Source organism: Podarcis tiliguerta (assembly GCF_965153285.1).
Source record: "Podarcis tiliguerta genome assembly, chromosome: 5".
In the NCBI taxonomy this organism is placed as follows: domain Eukaryota; kingdom Metazoa; phylum Chordata; class Lepidosauria; order Squamata; family Lacertidae; genus Podarcis; species Podarcis tiliguerta.
In genome coordinates, this window is record NC_139538.1 from 72,562,007 (window position 1) to 72,586,115 (window position 24,109).

Below are 24,109 nucleotides of genomic sequence, written 5' to 3' on the forward strand. Positions count from 1 at the left end.
AATATTTCAAAAGGGCACAAGAATTAACATTTCTTAAAAACACCCCTCCACTCAATGCTGAAAAGCATTCCTTCTTCTACACATATTCAGTGCTTGTACACAGTTTGGAATAGTGTGTGTGTGTGTGTGTGTGTGTGTGTGAGAGAGAGAGAGAGAGAGAGAGAGAGAGAGAGAGAGAGATTTGTTATACTGTATTTCCTTGGAATTCTCAGAATGTTTCAGATAGGAAGAGCTGTTTGACAGTGGAACGGTCTCCCTCCTTCCTCGGAGGTTTTTAAGCAGAGGTTGGATGGCCATCTTCTGTGGATGCTTTGGCAGATATTCCTGCATTGCAGGAGGTTAGACTAGATGGCCCTTGGGGTCCCTCCCAACTCTACAATTCTATGATTCTAATTCCCTAGCTAACAGGACCAGTGGTCAGGGATGATGGGAATTGTAGTCCCAAAACAGCTGGAGGGCCAAGTTTGGCCATTGCTGCTATAGACAAAGCTCTCTGTTTACATCCAGTGCCCAGCTATGTGTTTACTAGTCTCCTGCCAGCTAGCAAGACCACACGCACATCAATGTAATATAGAGTTACAGTTGTGTGTAAGAACTGAATGTAAGAACAGATGCTTCATGATTTGTGGCCGCGTTAGACCACATGTATTACACATACATAAACAGTACCTTGTTTAAAGAAATAGGCAGCTAGAATGTGTTCTAGAAACCATTTATCCCATTTGACATGGGAATGCTGAGACTGAAGTTTCAATTCTAGCCCCACTTAATAGGATTAAATCCCATTGACTTCAAATGAACGTCTGAATATACCTTGTTAACATTATGATATGACTTGCCCAAGTACCCAGTGACTCATTGCACAATTCCCTTCTCACTTCTCATCTTGCACTCACCAGAATAGGAGAGTAAAAGCTTCTGCTTTCAGTTTTAGTCTAACCACCAGTCCTGTGATGACTGAACTTGAGGAACTGTGGTTTGCTTAGAGTTCTAGGGATGGGTAGCCTGTAGCCCTCCAAATATTGCTGGAATCCAACCTCCATTAGCCCCAGCCAGCATGACCAATAGGCAAGGAGTATGGAAGCTGTAATTCAACAACATCTGGAAGGCCACAAAATCACTGGTTTTAACTTTGCTTTGAGAACAAGCTAGGATATGAAACCATAGTTTGATCCTGGATTGTTTAAACAAGCCACAGTTCCCTGAGTTTGGGTGCCACAAGGAACCGTGAAACAGATGCTTCTATTTTCCTCTGGCACATGAGAAGAAGGGGGGAATTAATTTTTCAGGGACTCCTTTCCTTCCACAATGACATTAATTAACCCATCAATGATATAAATGAATAAGGGAGATTGAAGCAAGTTCATTTTATTTTCTGTGGTAGTTTCTAGGAGCAGAGGGAATGCAAATTGTTTCAGATTATTCCTTTGCTCCAGAGAGTCGGCATGGTGTGATTAGAGTATTGGACAAGGAATGGAGAGAACTGGCTCTGAAGCTCTCGCTTGGTGACCTTGAGCCACTCAACATCTCTCCACCAAAATGATGCATGGGGTGCTGTGAAGGACAGGAAAAGCCATGGATACCATCTTGAGTGCCTTAGAATAAGGGTAATTACATAATTCATCTTTCATATAAAAGCTACATATATGCTGTTTAAATTCTGGTGTAACATTTTGTACCTTGGCCACTTGAATGAGTTGAGGCTGCTCATGTGCCCCTTTTCACTCCAAGGTTTTGTTTTGGGGGTTGTTTAATTGTATCAGAGCTTTGGAATGAAAGAAAGAAAGAAAGAAATTAAATTGAACAAAGGAGAAAACTAGCTTGAAATGCTTTCTGAAACATTCAGAATATCACTTTAGGAGGCCTTCATTTGTGTGAAAATCTATTAGTGGAGTTTGAGGAAAGTTCAGGGGAGTGGGCCACAATGGACAATTTTTCTTCAGTGTTACACAGCGTGGAACAAACCGGTCCAAGCTGGTTGGAACCGGTTTAGACCAGTTTCAACCGGTCCAAACTGGTTGTAACTGGTTGCAGCCGGTTTGAACCGGTACAGACAGGTTTGAACTGGTCCAAGCTGGTTGGAACCTGTCCAGACCAGTTTGAACCGATCGAAGCCAGTTTGAACCAGTCCAAGCTGGTTGGAATGAGTCTAGACCGGTTTGAACCGGTCCAGACCGGTTGGAACCGGTCCAGACCGGTTGGAACCCGTCCAAACTGGCTGGAACCGGTTTAGACAGGTTTGAACTGGTCCAAGCTGGTTTCTACCAGTCTCAACCTATTCCAACTGGCTTGGACTGGTTCAAACCAGCTATGACCGGTTCCTACTGGTCTAGACTAGTTCAAACCGGCTTGGACCTGTTTAAACCTGTCTGTACCGGTTCAAACTGGCTTCAACCAGTTCCAACCAGTCTAGACCGGTTCCAAACAGCTTGGACCAGTTCCAAACAGCTTGGACCAGTTCCAAACAGCTTGGGCCAGTTCAGACCGTCTGGACCTGTTCCAACTAGTCTAGACCGGTTCCAACCTGCTTGGACTGCAAAAACCAGCTTCAACTGGTTCAAACCAGCTATGACCGGTTCCTACTGGTCTAGACTGGTTCAAACTGGCTTGGACCGGTTTAAACCTGTCTGTACTGGCTTCAACCGGTTCAAACCAGTCTGGACTGGTTCCAATCGGTGTAGACCGATTCCAACCAGGTTCAACCGGTTCCAGCCGATCTAGACCGGTTCCAACCAACTTGGACCAGCTCCAAACAGCTTGGTTCAGACCATCTGCACCTGCTCCAACTAGTCTAGACCGGTTCCAAGCTGCTTGGATCACCAAAACCAGCTTCAACTGGTTCAAACCGGCTTTGACTGGTTCAATCCGGTCTGGACCGGTTCCAACTGGCTTCAACCGGTTCAAACCGGTCTGACCGGTTCCAACCAGTCTAATCCGGTTCCAACCAGCTTGGACCGGTTCAAACCTGTCTGAACCAGTTCCAACCAGTCTAGAGCGGTTCAAACCAGGTTGGACCTGTTCAGACCGTCTGGACCTGCTCCAACTAGTCTAGACCGGTTCCAACCTGCTTTGACTGCCAAAACCAGCTTCAAGCAGTTCAAACCGGCTTCGACCGGTTCAAACCGGTCTGGACCGGTTCCAACTGGCTTCGACCGGTTCAAACTGGTCTGAACTAGTTCCAACCAGTCTAGACCGGTTCCAACCAGCTTGGACTGGTACCAACCGGTCTAAACCGGTTCAAACCGGTCTAGACCGGTTCCAATTGGTGTAGACCGATTCAAACCGGCTTCAACCGGTTCAAACCAGCTGGAACCAGTACCAACTAGTCTAGACAGGTTCCAACCAGCTTGGAGCAGTTCAGAAGGGTCTAGACCAGTACTGACCAACTTGGTCCGGTTTCTACCAGTCTCAACCTATTCCAACTGGCTTGGACTGGTTGAAACCAGCTATGACCGGTTCCTACTGGTCTAGACTGGTTGGAACCGGCTTGGACCAGTTTAAACCTGCCTGTTCCAGTTCAAACTGACTGCAACTGGTTCAAACTGGTCTGGACTGGTTCCAACCGGTCTAGACCAGTTCCAACCAGCTTGGACTGTTTCAAAATGGTCAAGACTAGTACTGACCGACTTGGTCCGGTTTCTACCAGTCTCAACCTATTCCAACTGTCTTGGACTGGTTCAAACCAGCTATGATCGGTTCCTACTGGTCTTGACTGGTTCAAACTGGCTTGGACCGGTTTAAACCTGTCTGTACTGGATCAAACTGGCTTCAACCGGTTTAAACCAGTCTGGACTGGTTCCAACCAGTGTAGACCGATTCCAACCGGGTTCAACTGGTTCCAACCGGTCTAGACCGGTTCCAACCAGCTTGGACCAGTTCCAACCAGCTTGGACCAGTTCAGACCGTCTGGACCTGTTCCAACTAGTCTAGACCGGTTCCAACCTGCTTGGACCACCAAAACCAGCTTCAACCGGTTCCAACCAGCTTGGACTGGTTCCAACCGATCTAAACCGGTTCCAACCGGCTTCAACCGGTTCAAACCAGTCTAGACTGGTTCCAACCGGTGTAGACCGATTCAAACCAGCTTCAACCAGTTCAAACCGGTCTGGACCGGTTCCAACCAGCTTGGACCGGTTCCAAACAGCATGGACTGGTTCCAACTGGTCTAAACCGGTTCAAACTGGCTTCAACCGGTTCAAACCGGTCTAGACCAGTTCCAACCTGTCTAGACCGATTCAAACCCCCTTCAACCTGTTCAAACCTAGCCCACCCAACGAGCTCCCAGTCAACAAACTTAAGAACAGTATCCTTAAATGAAATAGTTTAACCACTCTCCATTTCAAAGGGAGAAGGTAGGGTCTGTGTCAACGTGTGTATGACAGGGAGCTTTGGAGTTTGGTCAGAGGATAGTAATATGTGAAAAAAGAGAATGAATGCAGAAAGGGCACCACTAATATAAATAATCCATTCATTTTCATGGGCATTGATGTTAGTAAATAAGTATTCCTTGAGATGGACCAGGCAGGCATTTCATAATTATGACCTGTTGGGATCTGAGCGTTCCCCCCTCCCTTTGCAACCAAGTGGCATATAAATTTTATGAATAAAAGTATAAATAAAATTGCTGGTTGTTGTAATCCAGCTCAGCTATTTGTGTCTGTAAATACTGCCGCATTTAACCATGGGCAAGACTGCAGCCTTCCTTTGTTTTCAACTTTTTGATCCATTCCATTTTAAGACAGAAATGGTAGATGAGAGCTATTTTTCATGTACTTATCTCTCCCTTCAAGTTAATCCGCTGTTACTAGTCCTGAGCCCTTTGGTTTCCATAGAAACTGCCGCAGCCTCCAACTGTGCAGCCCTCAGAGACTTAATTGCATTCCAAGTTTCATAAACTTTCTATTAACCTTCGCCTGGCAGACACATGCGTGTTGCAAGATAATGAGCTGAATTAATAGTCCAATATGATGGATTTGATTTTTCCCTCAACAGCAACCGGCCCCTCAAATATCCTTTTTTTTGGGGGGGGGTGTCAATGAATATTATCTGTAAAAACTGCTGTGCCGCCATTGCTGATGTTTTGCTTGCTATTTGCAAAATGTCAGACATAAATGAAAACAATCCCATCGGCATTCAGAAAATGGCCTCCAGTTGGCTAGCTAGTCGTCCCCCCCCCCCCGCTTTTAAAATACGCTGCTGCGGCTAGAATTTCTGACACAGGCTGCATGCACACCATACGTTTAAGGCACACTTCTCCCCTCCTCCCCCCCCCCAAATTCTGGGAACTGTAGTTTATCCCTCACAGAGTTACATTTTCCAGCACTTAACAAACAACAATTCCCAAGATTCTTTGGTGGAAGTCGTGATTTAAGTATATGGTGTGTACAGAGCTGTATTCTTAAGGCAAACTTATGCTATACAGTGGTACCTTGGGTTAAGTACCTAATTCGTTCCGGAGGTCCGTACTTAACCTGAAACTGTTCTTAACCTGAAGCACCACTTTAGCTAATGGGGCCTGCCGCTGCCGCCATGCAATTTCTGTTCTTAACCCAAGGTACTATTTCTGGGTTAGCGGAGTCTGTAACCTGAAGCGTATGTAACCTGAAGCGTATGTAACCTGAGGTACCATTGTACACTTATGGCTTCAAGGAAACCCAAGAAAGATAAGTTTAAAAAAAAAAGGCTGTGAGGAGATTAGAGATGTATAACGGATTTCTCAGCTCCCTAACAAATCTAAAAATCTAAAGGTTTCCTCATGGGGAACCACAGTTTAGGTATGTTGTACAGATAGAGCATCTTTTTCCAGGCCATCCCTGCCCCAATTTCTGACTGTGGTAGAACTTCCAAGGAGGCCCTTTCTGTCAGTCTTAACACCCTGATTCAGAAAGTTACCTGGTCAGTGATTCTCTTTGAGAAGTGAAGGAGTGTGTAAATACCTCCTGCAAAGGAGATAGCAGAGGAATTTTTGGAGTTAGCAAATATGAGGCAGCCATGCAGGGACGATCTATCACCGACAACCTCTCCTTTTTTAGATTTAAGTTTTCACCCAGCACTGCCCACACAATTTCAAAGCTGTTTCCTGAAACCATGTAGAATAGAAACTTGGAGACAGAAAATTTACAGGCTGTCAAATTCCACACCAGTTTGAATGATTTGTCCTGAAACTCAAAGATGAAAACTGTTTGTGAGTTCCTCCCGCCACCCCTGCATAAGAGCACCTGCTTTGAGAGGGTCCAATGCGACACAGAAAAGCAGCACAGGGGAGTGCTTAACCCTTGCCCTCTCCCCCCCTGCAATTCCCTCCCGCAATATATTTCCTGATTATTTGCAAGGAACTCTGTGAAGTGTATGGATCAGCTAGGGAAGGGGAAATTAGTGGGCAGCAGGAGAAGGTTAAGCATCCCTTTTAACGCACGCACGCACAGCTTCTCTGTTCTAAACTCCCCGACAATCATTTTCCCTTGCTGAACTTGGCTGTCAGGATTGTGGTATACACATTAGTCATCCCAATATGTTTTGAATTCATTTGGCTGAGACGATTAAACAGAACACAGACACCAGAAACATTGATCCATCTACAAAGCAGGCATCTGCTCACACCTAATGTAGATGCAAATTTGTACCTGCTTCAGATACTTCTTCACAAACTGCCTGGCTGTGTCTTTTCAGTGTAGATGGAGAAATGCAAACTGGGCAACTAAGCTGTTTTACACCACTTGTTGCACATCATTAGAGATGGGGTGTTTTTTAAACTAACTAACTAACTAACTAACTAACTAACTAACTAACTAACTAACTTTCACCCATGCTTTCACCTAACTTTCGCCCAGCAAGACCACATATGAACACATTTGAGTCCCTGAACATTCAGCCTTGTGACCTGAACAAGACAGCCTTGTTACTTTTGGCTGTTCTCAAGATGACCTATTGCATAAAACCAGCTTATGTCAAGGCGCATTTGTGTTTTTCCCCTTATACAGTAATTCTCAAGAGGCAAGGAGCCTAGTTCCCACAGTCCCTCTGTCAAAGCCAAAGAAAACAAAAAATAATTTTGGTTAGATAAGGAAAGATATAAATAGAAATAGGTTTAGTTTTTTTGCCCATCTCCTCTGCGCCCTGTTAGAAGTTATTTTCCTGGTTACTCTATGAGGCAAAGCATTCTGCTGATCACTGTCAGGATTAAATTCTTCAAAGATGGGCACAAACTAAAAATACTACATTCTACTGTTTTTCATTAAAGGCACACACTTAAAGAATCTCTTCTACTTAATGCACTATAGAACAGAAAGTGAGCATTAGGGCCTTTCTCTTTTCTTCTTGAAAAGCACATCAATACCCTTAGCTGAAGACTGTGGGAACTTCTCAGCACTAGTCATTGGAATGTGAACTATTCCATGGGCCCTCCAATTTTAATGTTAGCTAGCAGCACCATCCATGCTGGAATATCTGCAGTTCATCTTCCTGGTTTCTGTATAAATTTATCCATGTGGCCAAGTATACACATTCTCCAAAAATGCATATTATCTTCACAAAAGGGTACTGTCAGGTGGAGGGCAGGGGCAGAATGACAGGACCTTCAAAGGTCTGCCAGTGGCTATTAGCCACGGGTGGGAAATCACACGTGACCTGTTAGTGGAGTGAATGGCAAAAGAAAGCAGGAAAATGGGCACTTGAGCCTTAATAGCTTAGTTGATTAGAGCACGGTGCTGATAATACCAAGGTTGCAGGTTCGATCCCCTTATGGGACAGCTGCATATTCATGCATTGCAGAGGGTTGGACTAGATGATCCTCATGGTCCCTTCCAAGCCTACAGTTCCATGCTCTATGAAGCAGGGCCAGTGAGGGAGATGGCCTTGGGAGACAGGGTGCAGCCTGGGTGATGGGGTGGCCAGACAGAAGGCTGTATTCGATCCAAACCTGAGGTTTCCTACCCCTTTCATTGATGCGGGTGGTGCTGTGGTCTAAATCACTGAGCTTCCTGGGCTTGCCAATCAGAAGGTCAGCGGTTCGAATCTCCACGATGGCGTAAGCTCCCATTGCTCTGTCCCAGCTCCTGCCAACTTAGCATTTCGAAAGCATGCCAGTGCTAGTAGATAACTAGGTACCGCTGTGACGGGGAGGTGAACGGCGTTTCCATGCGCTCTGGTTTCCATCACGGTGTTCCATTGCTCCACAAGCAGTTTAGTCATGCTGGCCACATGACCTGGAAAACTGCCTATGGACAAACGCTGGCTCCCTCAGCTTGAAAGCGAGATGAGCGCCGTAACCCCAGAGTCACCTTTGACGGGACTTAACCATCCCAGGGGTTCTTTACCTTTTACCTTTTCTACCTATACCTTCTGGATTTTGCCGATGCTAAGGAAAAGAAATCATAAATGAAGCAGAAAACACACACACACAACCACAGCCAATGTTTTTTGTTGTTGTAGAACCTGAGTAGTATTACAACTGCAAGTCCTTTTTTCTTTTTTTGAAAAAGCATCCCATAAACCCAGCCCTAATCATAGCATGCTATCAGTTCCAGGCAGGAATTACTTGATGTGTGAAGCAGCCTTAATGACTTGACCTCTTCATTACTAGGCCTGCTTGTTGGAATGCCGCACTGGGAAAACGGTTCCATTTAAAGTTCTAAGTGTGCTGAAAACATGAGGATAATTTTAATCAAACCCAAGGAGCTATTGGAGAGGGCCAAACACTTCAGACGGCTAAGTAGCAATACCACAAGGTTTCTTAGGGATCTGATGAACTGGAATTGGTGACTTGTGCTCCAGCAATGCTTGATTGCATTTGGAGGAGCAGTATCAAAACTATTAAGTGTAAAATAAAATTACTGCAGGCTCTCATCTATAACGCCTTAATAATGGCATATGACTTGGACACAAGGGTTTTCTGGCTTTTGAAATTAAATGCTATTAATGATTGCTAACATGGTGTTATGCACCCCATGAAGTTAATGAGCATAATTTAGAAGATAACTGAAGTGTCACCGGAAAACTGCAAGGTGATCGGGGGTGGGGGTAGGGAGGAATGGGGACTTGAAAAATATGCCAGATGAACAGAGGAGAAATTAAAGGTTTCGTTTTCTTGCTTCTCAAGCAGCCCACTCTAGAACAGGATATCAATGCACACAGTTGATGTGTTAGAGCATCATAACGTTTCTCTAGTATCCATGATGGATGCAGCAGATGCAGATGGAAATCTGGATTCTCTCATCCAGGGAAACTAGTTGCATGGTGCAAAGCATTACTACAGCCAGGGATGAGAAAATATGGCCAGTTTCTCATTTTTCCAACGTTCAGTTCAGTTCTCTGTATTTCATCATCAGTTATATATATATATATGGTTGTCATGAAAATCCACCAGCATTTTAATGTGAATTTCTCCTAATAAACACATTTTGCACGTGCTTTTGTCCACTATACAGTTTCCCCAATACAGTGCATTTTGATATGTTCGCTTTTCCAATATATATGCAGTTTAATGCACATTTTACCCTAGTAAATGAATTTTTTGCACATACTGATTTCCTGGTTTAATCGCATTGCAAAACTGGGTGGTGTGCACTTTTCAAAGGATAACTGTGTTTTGGTTTGCATATTTCTTCGGAAAGTGTGAACTAGTTAGGTCAACTTTAAATTTGAATACAAATTTCTCTCCACATCCCTAATGCAGCTGATTGAAACCACTTTCTTTTAGCTGTTTTGCCCTGGATGCCTCAGTGTCATCATGGATAAAATCAGTGCTTAGAAAGTTCATTTAAAAAAGGAATTGGTTACAGTTCACCCCCTCCAAAAATGAACTAATTTTGTTCCAGTTCAATTCACAATTAATTCATGTGGTTCTCAGCATACTGCCCCCCTCCACCAGTTTTCAGAATTTTATAATCTGCTCTGCTAAAGTATAAAATATGCTCATGAAGACTAAGAAACCATCAAAACAGACACACAGTTTAAAGTGAACAATTGTTTTATTTTTCCCAACAGTTATGATAGTTTTTCAGATAAGTAAGAATTGTAACTAGAATGGTCACAATCACACATAAAGTGCAATGAATTCCATAATGTGTGTGTGTGTGTGTGTGTGAGAGAGAGAGAGAGAGAGAGAGAGAGAATTAAAACTGAATTGAGTTGCACTGCAAAGAAACAATTCATGTTCAGTTCATACGGGAATTGTAGGAACTACTTTCAGGTGTAATTCTGAGATTTTTAAATTAGTTAAGTGAACCAGTTAATCCAAATTAGTTCATGGCGAGCAATGTATAAAACTCAGAATTTTTTTGTACTAGAGCTTCTCTTTTCTGCTTCTTTGATTATTAATGCAGACAATTTATCATCATAGTCTTCTGATCATGAACCTTCAGTTGGTTTTGTAGAATTCTCTTTCATATTCCTTTCACATCTTGCTATGTCTTGTCCTTTGTTAGCCTTTAGTATTGTCAAAATCTATCTTTTTCCATTTTGACTGCTAGGATGATTGCCTGGGCTCCGATAATTTTTCACCTTCATTACTGTAATATTTTACTTTCGGAGCATCCTGCCTCAAACTTTAATCTCTGTTCCGAATGCTGCTGCTTGGGTAATTCATTCCACTTGTCATCTTGATCATGCAACAGCTCTTTATCACCCCCTCCTTTATCTCCCAGTTCCTTTCCCCCATGCATTTTAAACTGTGTTTATACCTTTTTAAATTCTTTGTGGCCTGGTTCTTCCATTTTTGCCCAAGTCCATATTCATCAGCTTTGCTATTCCGAGTCTTGGCTTCCTTGTTTTCCATCAACATGGTTTGAATTTTCTGGACACAGCAGAGGCAGATTGAGGGGAGTGTGCCCTCTTCAGTTGCACTGGGTGTACAGCCTCAGGGGCACCACTGGGGACTCTGAACAATGTTTTAGAAGAGGCCACACAGGGCAGCACTGAGATTTGAGATGCCAAGATCTGCCACTGTCCCAGTATTACTTTGTCAGACACAATGGATCTGGTCCAAAGAGGCATTGCCTCACAAACCTCAGCCTGCCCTCACCTCCACCTGTCTACTTTCTTACTTACAACCAGTTCAGAGGGTGGGCACTGTCTGTCAGCTTCCTCCTCTGTAGTCTCAGTGTTGCCGATTCAGGACATATCAGGAATTTTCCTGACATATGGCAAGCCTAGGCTCTTAAACCTTCTACACAACTTCCTTGCAGGCTAACACCAGACATCCAGCTGAAAGTAAGCATGACCAAGGGGCATGTGGGGGAGCAACAGTTTGGGAAAACCAAGGAGGTTTAAGTGGAGGGAGGAACACCCTGCATCAACTGAGCCAATCTGATCCATGGGAATAATTTTCTCTCTGCCACAAATATGACAGTCAGCTGAACCCCCGGCATAAATTAAAAAACTATCTACATGGCTTCTCCATAAGAAATTGTTCTTGGTCAGCTTTCTGTAAAGCTTGGAACAACACATGATTTGAGATAGGCATTCTGTTCTAAGGAAACACTGTGACCCAGCCAATTTAGCTTCCAACACTATAATATGTGGGTTTGTTTTTCTTGGACCAGTCTCTCCAACACTCAGTTCATACAATCTTATTAAACTCACTGCCCTTACAGTATCAGTGGTGAAATAAGGATCTCGGGTGAACACGCTGACCTGCCAAATTTAAGAGCTAGAAAATCTCTCAGCATTGAGTTGTCTTTTCCAACCAGTGTGGTTTTGTGCCAAGTAGCGTCCAACAAGATCATTCTGTGATGTAGTTGTGTGTAACTGCAACAATGAAAGAAATATCACCCTTTGCTAACAGGAAGTCAAAGGCAGAAGGAAATTGCTACCACATGTGTAGCATTAGTGCCCTCAAAGCTATGGCATTTGATTCCCACCCCCCTACCCCGTTTAAAAAAAGCAAATCTTGTCTTGTTGAGTTGGCTTTTGGCAAGTCCAAGCATAGTAAAGTATATCTTATGTTTTGTTAACACCACAGCATTGCACCTGGTCACCTGAGGAATGTTCCTGGTGGGTTTGGCGCAGAATGTAAGGAATTCTAACAAACACCCACAAAAGTAGGTGGAAAATGAGCACCAAAACGAAAAAGACAAATTCAGGCCTTATGAGGGGAGTCACTGAATGGCCAACTTTGAATGTTTTGATTTCTTGGTCCTGTTTATTAATTTTATTTGCAATTTATTGACGTATGCTCTCTGGGTGACTCTCAAAAGAAATGCAACAATTAAAGTTAAATAATAATAATAAAAAGAATTAATTCATTTTTTTAAAAAAAACTAAGAGGACCATTGTGTAAGACACATTTAAAAGCACCAGGTGAACAAAGAGGTCTTCACCTGGTGCCGAAAAAGATGGCATGGTGCAAGACAAACTGCTCTAGGCAGGTTCTTTGCATAACTGGGCTGCCACTACCAAAAAGGCCCCTCTTCCTCGAGGTAACATTGTTGTAATATACAGTTCCTGACTCACACTTGCATGCACAAAATGGTTAACCTGAGCCTTGAGCTCACATTATCAGAGTAGGTGTGGCTCTCAGTCTCTCTGTGCTTCTTGGAACAAGCAAGAAGTCATGCGGCTATGGCTCTCTGTAAGTGAACTGAATCTCTCTAAATGGAGATTTTACAGCCTGCATCTTTGCTAGCCTAAAGACTGCATGATTCTTTTGGTAAGTGTTATGTACTGAAGTTCTCACCCTTGGCCAGCAGAGGAATGCTGTAGATAGTTTTCACTCAGGTCCACATATGCAAATCAGGGATTGAAAGTGACGTTCAGTGATTGGATAGTTACAGAAAGTGGTTACTGTTGCGTTGTAGTGCAGCTCTATATAAGCAGGCTGGCTGAACCCTTCAGTTCAGTTCTGTTCTGGTCTGTGAATAAACAAGAGCTGTTTGAAGAATCGCTGTGTCGTCTGATATGTTCACCCACAACTTAACAGTAAGAAAATCAAGCCCCCCCCCTTTTTAAGTCATTTGGAACCTTCCTCTTCATTTTTACTGCCAACAGATGGAGATATGTGTGCTGTAACTTTTAGAAAAAACTGAGTTTTTCAATAATTTTTCAATAATTTGCAAAGCTAAGTGTAATTTAGTCTAGTCTGAGTATTTTTGTGGGACACGGGTGGCGCTGTGGGTTAAACCACAGAGCCTAGGACTTGCTGATCAGAAGGTCAGCGGTTCGAATCCCTGTGACGGGCTGAGCTCCCGTTGCTTGCTCCCTGCTCCTGCCAACCTAGCAGTTCGTAAGCACGTCAAAGTGCAAGTAGATAAATAGGTACCGCTCCGTCGGGAAGGTAAACGGCATTTCCGTGCGCTGCTCTGGTTCGCCAGAAGCGGCTTACTCATGCTGGCCATGTGACCCCGAAGCTGTATGCTGGCTCCCTCAGCCAATAAAGCGAGATGAGTGCCGCAACCCCAGAGTCGGTCACGACTGGACCTAATGGTAAGGGGTCCCTTTACCTTTACCTTTAAGTATTTTTGTAGGGAATGTTAGTTTAAAGGTAGATGAGGGCAGATGCAAAATCTAACCAAGTTTTAATGTGCTTGGACCAATCACCATTGTACTAACTCCTCTATGGGGGAGTTATTTACCCTTCTCAGAGCTGGTACAGTGGTACCTCGGGTTACAGACGCTTCAGGTTACAGACACTTCAGGTTACAGACTCCGCTAACTCAGAAATAGTACCTCGGTTTAGAACTTTGCTTCAGGATGAGAAAAGAAATCATGCAGCAGTGGCAGTGGGAGGCCCCATTAGCTAAAGTGGTATCTCAGGTTAATAACAGATTCAGGTTAAGAACGGACCTCCAGAATGAACTAAGTGCTTAACCCAAGGTACCACTGTATATTTAAAGCACAAAGCACATTTGCCCCCTCAAAGAATTCATGGCACTGTTGTTTGTTAAGTATAGCTGCGAATTGCAAACAGTGCCCAGAATTCTCTGGGGGAATGAATGTGCTTTAAATGTGCCTTAAAGGTATATAGCGCCTACACAATCATAGATGGCTGGTTCATATATAATGCTAGAATATAGAATATAGCCCTATATGCATAAACTAGCATAAGCCTGAGCAAAGTCAGAGGCTTCTAAGTTCCTCCTCCCTTGTGTGTGGGCTGGAGGAGAATTTCTGCAACGTTTTGTCCTTCCCCCACCCCCCAAAAAATCTTGGCTTAGTCTTGCCTACAGATCAGAGCTTGTGGTTTAAAGAAAACTCTGGTCAGTTTCTTTAAAAAACCAACCTCAAGGCATGCATTATGAAGCTGGTTTGTTGAACTAGCCAGTGTTTGTTTTAAACCACAAGCTCTGGTGTGTGATGCTATGCCAGAATTCTTTGAAAGTGAAACTAAATGCTGCATAACTCCTTCTCCTGCTGTGCCCCCTCTTTTTCTTCCAGCATCCTCCTCCCCACCCCCACCCCCGGATCCTTGTCCACCATTACTGATCTTTTCATTGTGGAATCTCTCAGGAATTTCCAAGGAAACATGGCGTTTGCTTGGCTACATTTTGGGAAATACTGATTTACATAACCTGAGTAATCCTCCCCCAAACCCTGCCAGGTAGGTCAATATTATATTTTTACCTATGTACAGTATTACAAAGTCAGAGAGAGAGAGAGACCTATGCTGCTTGATTTCAGGTGTGGAATGAGGTCTGGACTCCAGCTGGTGTGCAAAGTAGAACCATAGACCCATAGGGGGCTCATAGGCCCCCTGGTCCCTCCCTGAAGCTTTGTCTTCATTGATTAATGACAGGTCACTGTCCTTTTAAAAGACACCAAGTGGAACTCTGGGGAAAGGAAGGAGAAAACATATTCCAGGAGAGTTGCGAAGGCGTGTGGTTATCTGTGTAGGTTTTTGCTGAATTGGGGAATTTTTTTCAAAGATAAAATTTTAATTTTCTAGAGGTCCTTGGCCTGGACTGTAACACTGATAGTTTTATCTCATTATGCTACACTGCACCAGCTCTCAAATGTATACATTACTAATTAGAAACCCCCCCCCCCACTTACAAAAATTGTGTGATTTTTACATGAACCTTAGTACTGAGGCAGTAGTATTTTCCAGCAGAAACGCTGCAGTGTTTAGCTCCATGTACTGCTTGATTTTATTCTTAAAATTTGTACACTGCTTAACCATCAAAAGCCTCTACATGGTTTGCTTAGAACATGAAACGTACATCAAAATCAGCAGCAAAAGTCAGATGTGAAAAACAAGTTGACCAAAAATATTTTCTTTATTTGTTACATTTATATGCCACCATTATCTTCCAAGGATCAAGGTGGTCTCCATGGTTCTCCTGCTCCCCATTTCATCCTCACAACCGCCCTGTGAGGTAGGCTAGGTTGAGAGGTAGTGACTGCCCCAAGGTCACCCAGTGAGCTTCATGGCTGAGTGGGGATTCAAACCTCCCTGGTCTCCCAGGTCATAGTTCAGAACTCTAACCATTACACTACACTGGCTTCCAAATATAAATAAAACCAGTAGACTCTATATATCTCATTGAAGTCAAATGGACTTAAGCAGACTTAACAGTGTACACCAGAGCTTTCCAAACTTTTCTTGTTGGTGACACACTTTTTAGACATGGATCATTTTGCAACACACTAATTCAGTTTTATTAGCAATCCAGCAGGCTGCCCACTCCCTTTCCAACCCTGGGAGGAACGCCGGGACCGTTTGTGCGACACACCTACACACGGCAGCCGACACTAACGTGTCGCAACACACACAGTTTGGAAAGCTCTGGTGTACAAACTTGCAGCTAGAAGCTAATATTCTGCCTTGTAAGGCTCTTTGGGGGATGGGGTCAGATTGCAGTATCTAGTCAAAGTTTCTAGTGTGCTGTAAAAGGTAAAGTAGTAAAGGTACCCTTGCCCGTACGGGCCAGTCGTGTCCGACTCTAGGGTTGTGCGCTCATCTCACTCTAGAGGCCGTGGGCCAGCACTGTCCGGAGACACTTCCGGGTCACGTGGCCAGCGTGACAAGCTGCATCTGGCGAGCCAACGCAACCCACGGAAATGCCGTTTACCTTCCCGCTGGAGCGGTACCTATTTATCTACTTGCACCCGGAGGTGCTTTCGAACTGCTAGGTTGGCAGGCGCTGGGACCGAGCAGTGGGAGCGCACCCCGCCGCGGGGATTCGAACCGCCGACCTGACGATCGGCAAGTCCTAGGTGCTGAGGTTTTACCCACAGCGCCACCCGCTGTAGCTTTGTATAAAACTGGTAATATTCTCAGCTTTTTTTTAAAAAAATGAAAATATTATTCTAAGACACTTTCAAATGTCACATATTTGAAATCATCATAATCACCATTCCAGGCAACTTTCCTTCATAAAGATGGAAGAATTTTTTTGCTGAGAAATATCTGGTTGCTGTTTAAATCAGAGGCATAACTTTCTCCCGTCGCCATCTGTCGTTTTGCATCTACCTGTTCCCTAAGTGTGTTTCTGGCTCACTCGCTCTTTCTTCGTGACTAACCTCACATGCCTTTGTTGCACTCATTCATTTTGCAAGAGCAGCAGGGTTTTCCTAACTGCGAAGACATGGAATGTGCTGTGGAATGAAGTGCCATATTAGACCAGTGTCAAGATGTTAGGAAGGAGTATGGAAATGTGATGCAGACAGGGATGACGCCTTGTATAATAATGGCGTGTGATGGTTCCCAGAGCAAACCTCCTTTACAGTGGTACCTTGGGTTACAGACACTTCAGGTTACAGACGCTTCAGGTTACAGACTTCGCTAACCCAGAAATAGTACCTCTGGTTAAGAACTTTGCTTCAGGATGAGAACAGAAATTGCATGGTGGCAGTGGGAGGCCCCATTAGCTAAAGTGGTACCTCAGGTTAAGAACGGACCTCCAGAATGAATTAAGTTCTTAACCCAAGGTACCACTGTAGTAAACATCACGCCAGTGAGGTTTAGCGGAGGGTGGGAGGTGCTTCAGAGAGCGATTTGCCAAACTGCTCTCTGAAGCGCTCCCCTCCATTAAACATTGATGGGGTGGCATTAACCAGATGGGGCTGGCAGTAAGTGGGGTCACCCCCTCTCCCAATGAGATCAGACCCCAGCCTCGTAAAGCGGCACAGGGCTGGTGTCGCTCCAGTGGTGCGGACTGGGCTGGAGCGCAGTGGGCTCCTTTTGCCCTTCACGCCCCGGGCGTCATTAAAGCACACTCTGCCACTGCCCTTATGTGCTTGTTTTCTGGGTGCAGGGTAATTTCTACATGGCGAGTTTTCTGCCATTTGATGTGTGGTTCAGTCCATTTTTCCATCGCCTTCTGTTCCACATGCATTTTGAGTCTGTGAATCAGTTTTTCACACACTGGCTAGGGATTCAACTTGCAACTATTGCGAGCGCAGCTGGGGATTTCCTATTGTTGGCAAGGGCAGGACTTGTGCATAAATTCTCTGCCTTCTACAGCCAACGATTAGACTCCCTTGCACATATTGTTCTCTGAAATGGAGCCAAATCCTTTTGGAAGCAAGGTGTAATTTGCGCAGCAGCAATTTTAAAATTCTAGATACGTTTTTTTCTATTAGTAGAGTTATAGCCTTATGAACCATAATGTATGGGCCTTAATTCAGAACACTAATACCCTAATCTAGCATATTGGTATGGACACAGGAACAAAATGCCAATGCAGACAAAGCTCTCCCCTGCTGTAAGGTCTTCCCTGTTCATTTTGATGAAGTTGGCAGCTGTGTGTGTATTATGCTTCGTCTGCGTGGAACTGATGTTTCTGTTGAAGTAAACAGGGACACCAACAGCCATGGGGGAACTTTGTGCACGTATCACTGGAGCTGCAAAGCTCTGGCTAGGAATTCAGAACTGAAGAGGAAGCAACACAATTCCAAGGGTATCCTTCAGCCCCAATTGATTGCAGTAGATCTTACTTCCAAGTAGGAAGCACTGCAAACATTTTTTTTCCTGGCAGGGCCCTTGTGCCTTTAACAGCTGCACAACAACCAGAAAATCAACTGGTGAGCCATTTCACAACAAGCAGATGCAGTTGGAATAAGCTACACCGGATGGAATTCTGCTTGCAGATCTGGACCATTGATGAGAACCTGCAATGCTCAATTTCTAGAAAAAAGAAATGCCAAGGTTGAAATAGGTTGGGAAACCCCACCACAACTCCCTTCACACATAAATTCAAAATGTGGAAAGTGGGCCAGCGGGCGGGGGGACCAGACCACCTTTGCTAGCCCTGTCCGCAGTGTTGTGCCTGGGACTATCGTCGCCAGCAATGCCTCCCGCCCCAAATATCAATGCAATTGGCACAATACTTGAAAGGGGTGTCCTCACCTGTACAACTGTATGTGCTTAGGCTATCCTTTCAAATAGGACTCGGAGCACAGGGCATGAGGGGTGGGGCCAGTGGCCTTTGTGACTTTGGAGTGGTAGACATGGTCCCCTGCCCCCTACAGACATTGGAGAGGGAAGGCTACCTAACACTTGCTCAGAGAGATTTTCATCTAGTCTTACGCCATATGCTCCAGGGTTGAGCCTTAGCACTAGAAAGCACATGCCGGAGCAGAGTCTTGGTGAGCCCCGGCACATTTTAAGCTCCGACAGCCTCTGGGGCTTAGGAAAGGAAGTTACCAATGTGCTAAAGTAACTAGGTCAGACAAGGCCTAGGAAAAGCAAATACGTAAGCCAGTCAGTCATTTAATATTTATGCAGTGCAGAGCCTAATCTGTGAGCATGAATCATCTGGGCACATACATACTTGAAAGAACTCAACTGCTTACATCTATTAAACAGAAAATCACCAATAAATATATAGCCAAATTATAAGAGGTATCGAATGCTAACAACCCAAGTGTCACAAGCAATGTGTTAAGAAGCCAAATAGCTACAGATCTTGTGTTTCCCATTCCAGAAAACATGACAGCAATCATGGTGGCTGGGGGGCGGGGGGCAGTAATCTTGAGCAACCTGTTTCCAAAAAACTTCACTTTAATGACAAGAGGTGGGGATATTTCCAACTGGACACACCACAGAAAGCCAGACTATGGTTTACTGAGGATGCACAAATGTGCTGGTTCCCTGAGAGCAGCAGCTCACAGCTGCTTTGCTCTTCTTGGTCCTTTTAACACAGCATGACGCAGCAGCTACACCAAGTTGTGTAATTCAAACTGGGATTGTGGTTAAGGTCTCTTCTCCTCACAGTGACCTGTAGTCAATTTTCTTTTTGCTATCCTGGGCTTGGACAACACTTTAAGTCAAATCTTAGCTCAGCTGCCATGTCACAGTAAAAGGATTGGGTAAGAGCTCCTCTCTGGGAACAAGGACAAGGGTTGTGTTCCTGCCCCACCCCACATTGACAGAGTGTGCAGTAGCCCGCCCCGCCTTGTTACGCCCCATTATACTCCCGTTTCACCCTCTTCCGGGTCCAAAACGACCCATGTGTTGGCAGTTGTGCATGAATTGGATGTGCTCAAAATGGTCACAGCCTGTAACGGAAATGCGAAAGACCTTTGTATTATGAGGAGTTAGTGGTGTACAACAATAGCTCCTCTCATGCTGAGACTTTTTTTGGGGTCTGGGACACTTTAGCCAGCCACATTTCTTATCTTATCTAGACAGCATCTTAAAAAGCAGAGACATCACCTTGCCAACAAAGGTCCGTATAGTTAAAGCTATGGTTTTCCCAGTAGTGATGTATGGAAGTGAGAGCTGGACCATAAAGCAGGCTGATCGCCGAAGAATTGATGCTTTTCAGTTATGGTGCTGGAGGAGACTCTTGAGAGTCCCATGGACTGCAAGAAGATCAAATGTATCCATTCTTAAGGAAATCAGCCCTGAGTGCTCACTGGAAGGACAGATCCTGAAGCTGAGACTCCAATACTTTGGCCACCTCATGAGAAGAGAAGACTCCCTGGAAAAGACCCTGATGTTGGAAAAGATGGAGGGCACAAGGAGAAGGGGATGACAGAGGACGAGATGGTTGGACAGTGTTCTTGAAGCTACCAGCATGAGTTTGACCAAACTGCGGGAGGCAGTGGAAGACAGGAGTGCCTGGCGTGCTCTGGTCCATGGGGTCACGAAGAGTCGGACATGACTAAACGACTAAACAACAACAGCATTTCTTATCTTGCAATTGAATGCCTGCAGATAAGGTGGCTAATTTCTTATCTATCACTTTGTCATGGGAAGATCTTCAGAGAGCCCCAAGTCAAAGGAGCAGTGGTGTACATTCCAGGAAGAATTTACAACAACAGTAGGCTTGAACACAGCTACAAGCTGTCTCTCCTAATACACAAGGGTTTGTGTGAAATAGTGCATACTTGTTCTTTATACTGTATACATAGTTACTCAGACAAGTGTACAGCTCAACAATTGTGTATATGATTCCACAGATTGTAAGGCTGCTGCTCTCTTACCATACCCCTTCCCCCAAACTGCTACACTATTCTGTAAAGTCACTTAAAATGAAGTGGAATAAAATGGGGAAAGAGACAAGAGGAAAAAAAGAAAACCACATATATTTTCACTGGAGTTCATGGAAGTTGGCTGCCCTTTTCTATTTGAATGGCAAGTAGAACTGAGCACCCAATATCCACAGGCACCTTTGAAACCTTTAGGTTTAATTACTTGACAAAATTTTACTTCCCTTTCCCTTTTGATGCATGATAAGACCTGCAATGGCACTAATTGACTCATAGATCCCAATGCAGGTGTGAAGGTGATTTAAAAGGGCCCATTTGCAATGATGGTCTGGATGCTAATTAAACCCTCAGAAGTTCTGTGAACTTCCATTTTCCTGCTGTCAAGGTTAAAAAACTGAAATATGGAAAGTACGTTCGACAAATGAGAATCATTACATTTTTCTCATTTGCTGTGCTTGAATTAAACTTTCTAACCCTTCAGGTTTAGAGGTTTAATAGTTAGCTTTTTTTATCCATGGTGTGCTTTGCTACCCAATCCTATCAGGAGGAAACATAAATTGACCCTTCCAGGTATCTAGTGGTTTTAGCAGTAATTAAGGGCAAAACCACTGGAATATGGCAGACCTATCTGAAAAGTGTTAGTTTGGGAAAGGAAAAATAGTAGATACAGACAAAAGGAGTATTCCCTGGATGCCTAGATCCAGGTTTGGGACAACTACTCTTTGGTGAGAGAGCTCCTGCAGAGATTTAAAATCACAAAGCATGCAGCAAAGTAAATGGTGGAAATATAGGCTGTCAGATCTTTAAAAATATCCCCTTCTAAGTTGCGTCCCCACTTCCTGTAGCATAGAGAGAGACCACATATTTGCTAAGTTAAAAATGGTTTACTTACAAATTCTTCAAAGGTCAGAACCATGTGCTTTTCCATACAGCAACAATAAAAGCCAGGCAGTATAACTTTGATTTCAAAACGGTAATCAGGGGTGCTAACTTGGATAAATATTGTGGGGGCCCAGGTAATCCCTGTCCCACATAACCAATCACATTATGCAGTGCACACACAACATTTGAATGAGAATGCCCATCAATTTTGTGGGGGCTGAAGCCACTGCGGCACTTATGAGTTGGCTCCTATGATGGTAAGAATTTCTAAATAATTTATATAGAAACACAAAGATGGTTTACTTAAGCTATACAGTCTAAGCCTGGAGCATCTAGCTTAGGCCTCCTTGCTGGTAGGGTTCACATGGTGGAAGAGAGAACAAAGAGTTTGGTAACCCTTTCTCCCAAGATGAGAGGGTGTGACCAAGTTAAGCCTGGCAGGACAGCTTACTCTATGGTCTTAACCCCTTCATACATTAATTAGAGTTAAGCATGTTGGTTATACAAGGCTGGATATGTTGCATGATAGCTTCTCGTGCTCTGCTGTCAGTAAGTTAAGTACAGTGGTGCCTCGCAAGACGAAAAGAATCTGTTCCGCGAGTCTTTTCGTCTTGCAGTTTTTTCGTCTTGTGAAGCAAGCCCATTGGCGGATTAGCGCTATTAGCGCTATTGACAGTTTAAGGGCTAAAAACGGCTTTTTTAGGCTTAAGGGATTAGTGGTTTTGCTGCTAAAAAGCTTTTAGCAGCTTAGCGATTCAGAAAAAGGGGTTTGGGAGCAAAAAAAAACCTCAAAATTTTTCGTCAATTTTCGTCTTGCGAAGCAAGCCCATAGGGAAATTCGTCTTGCGAAGCGCCTCTACAAACGGAAAACCCTTTCGTCTTGCGGGTTTTCCGTCTTGCGAGGCATTCATCTTGTGGGGCACCACTGTAGTTCCTCTCTAGTGGCTACCTAGAGTGCGCCCTCTCTGCTTTGTTCCCCTCTGGGTCTTGGGGCAGTTTTCATATTCCCAAACTTCACTGCAGTTAACTTTACCTCAGGCCTTCGCTATAGTTACACCCTTCCCATTTAATGGATTCTTTAATGGCTTTGCAGTTTCATCGCAGCCTGCAGGTGTAAAAAAAAAGAAAAAAGAATTGCATTCTCAATAAATCAAGAGGAAGGCATCTTTATTTGATGTGCCGAGTCTCATTTGTGGATGTATGTCTCCAGACTGTATTAATGTCTGCACATTCTTTAATCCCACCCCTCCTTTTGGCTGGACCTTCTCACACTTCACTCCTGATTCTAATCTATTTCTGTCTTAGTTTAATTTGAAGCAAGTCAAAATCCATCAGAAGAAGAAGAAGAAGAAGAAATGGAATGAGAAGGGCTATCACAAATGTTTTAGCTGCTAATAAATGCCCAGAGGAGTTGTACACCTATTACGTTTTACCTCTCGATTGCTGTACCAATAAAGCTCATACCTCGATAGCGGGGAAGGGGAGGGAAACTGTAGCCCTTCAGATGCTGTTGAACTACAACTCCCATCAGCCCAACCAGCATAGACAATGGTTCAGGGATGATGGGAATTTTAGTCCAGCAACTTCTGGGGGGGAAGGCATATGTTCTCCATCCATGCTCTTCCAGTAACTAACTACGGTACCTAAGCCTACAGTCCTAAATTCCCAATCTTTGGGAATAAATCTGGTTGAAATAACTGAGTAAACATGGAAAGGTTGAGGCTTCGTGGTACAGCTGAAGACATCCCCCTGCCTGAAGCAAGGATGGTGGCAACCCATTGAAAGCAGAGAAGCTGACCGGATTAGCAGTCGAATCTTCTCTGACTACTGGAAATAGGACAGCACCCTCCACCTCCACAAGGTCAGTCGGCTACCTTATGGTATAGGGTTGGCCATGTGGCACACGCAGCTCTAGTCTGCAGCATCTTACTGCTACCCCCTGAGCCCCAGCTACAAAATCTGTGGCCTGAAACTGCCACCTCACCTTGTGCCATGGTAGGGCTTCTCTTACCCCAGAAAGTGGCTGCAGCCAGGCCTACAGCATAGCATAGAGACACATAGAAATGATCTCACAATTGGAACCAAATTTTGTTATGGGGCAACTAGTCAGTATAGTCTGCATTAGGGATGGGGGAGAAATTTGATTCTGTTTGCATTTAGAAGTGAGTATCCATTGTCATGAAAAAGTGAGTTTCCATGACAATATGAAGACTGAAATGCAACCACACTTCAAAATTCACACTTAACCTGAATTTTGTGGTGCATTTTTCTAACCAAGCAATGTTTACAAAAATACACAAAAAATTGAATATGCTACTTAAAATAACATGCAAAAATGCATTTTATTAAGAGAAATTGTTTGCAAGGAATGTGTCCACTAGTTAAAAATGTATATAAAATGTGTTTATTTGGAGAAATTCACAGTGTAATGCTGAAAAATTTTCATGATACGCTTTCCCCCCCATGATACTCTTAAAAAAAACACAACAACCCACAAATTGCTGCAGGAGTGTGGAGAAGTGGGAAGTAATGTGGAAACTTAAGATTGGAAAACTGAAAAAGTTAAGAGAATTGAAACTGACAATTCCTTCCATTCATAGTCTGCATTCCTTAAGGGCCAGGCAACAAGCTAAAGAACCTCCTATTTTAATAAGAGAAATATTTCTCTTAAGATTGTGGTGATGAATTTTTTCTTTTTGAACAGCTTTGATATATTTTCCAGGGGCATGACTATGGCTTGGTGATATAGCAGATGGTTTGCCTGAAGAAGGTCTCGGGTTCAGTCCATGGTACCCCAATTTAAAATGAAATAGCAGAACTGGAAAATACCTTTGCTGCCTGAGAGCATGGATGCCAG

At 43.9% G+C, this 24,109-nt stretch overlaps 1 protein-coding gene and 1 long non-coding RNA gene across 3 annotated transcripts in view; one reads left to right on the plus strand and one right to left on the minus strand.

Annotated features, from left to right (window-relative positions):
• Positions 1–23,242, minus strand: part of LOC310677324 — a 35,300-nt gene extending 12,058 nt beyond the window's left edge. Inside the window, exons 1-2 of the long non-coding RNA XR_014511063.1 lie at positions 23,127–23,242; positions 22,286–22,357 (exon numbers count right to left, since the gene is read on the minus strand). This is a non-coding gene — a long non-coding RNA (uncharacterized lncRNA). The remainder of the gene's footprint in view (positions 1–22,285; positions 22,358–23,126) is intronic.
• The window catches only part of LOC310677307 (protein FAM13A-like), a 46,226-nt gene that overhangs the window by 20,318 nt on the left and 1,799 nt on the right, over positions 1–24,109 (plus strand). Inside the window, exon 8 of one of the 2 annotated variants that reach the window (XR_014511033.1) lies at positions 12,985–13,010. The exons of the other annotated variant lie outside the window; for it this stretch is intronic. The gene's annotated coding sequence lies outside the window, so the exon portion shown is untranslated. Of the gene's footprint in view, positions 1–12,984; positions 13,011–24,109 lie in introns of those variants that run through there. 2 annotated transcript variants of the gene reach the window in all.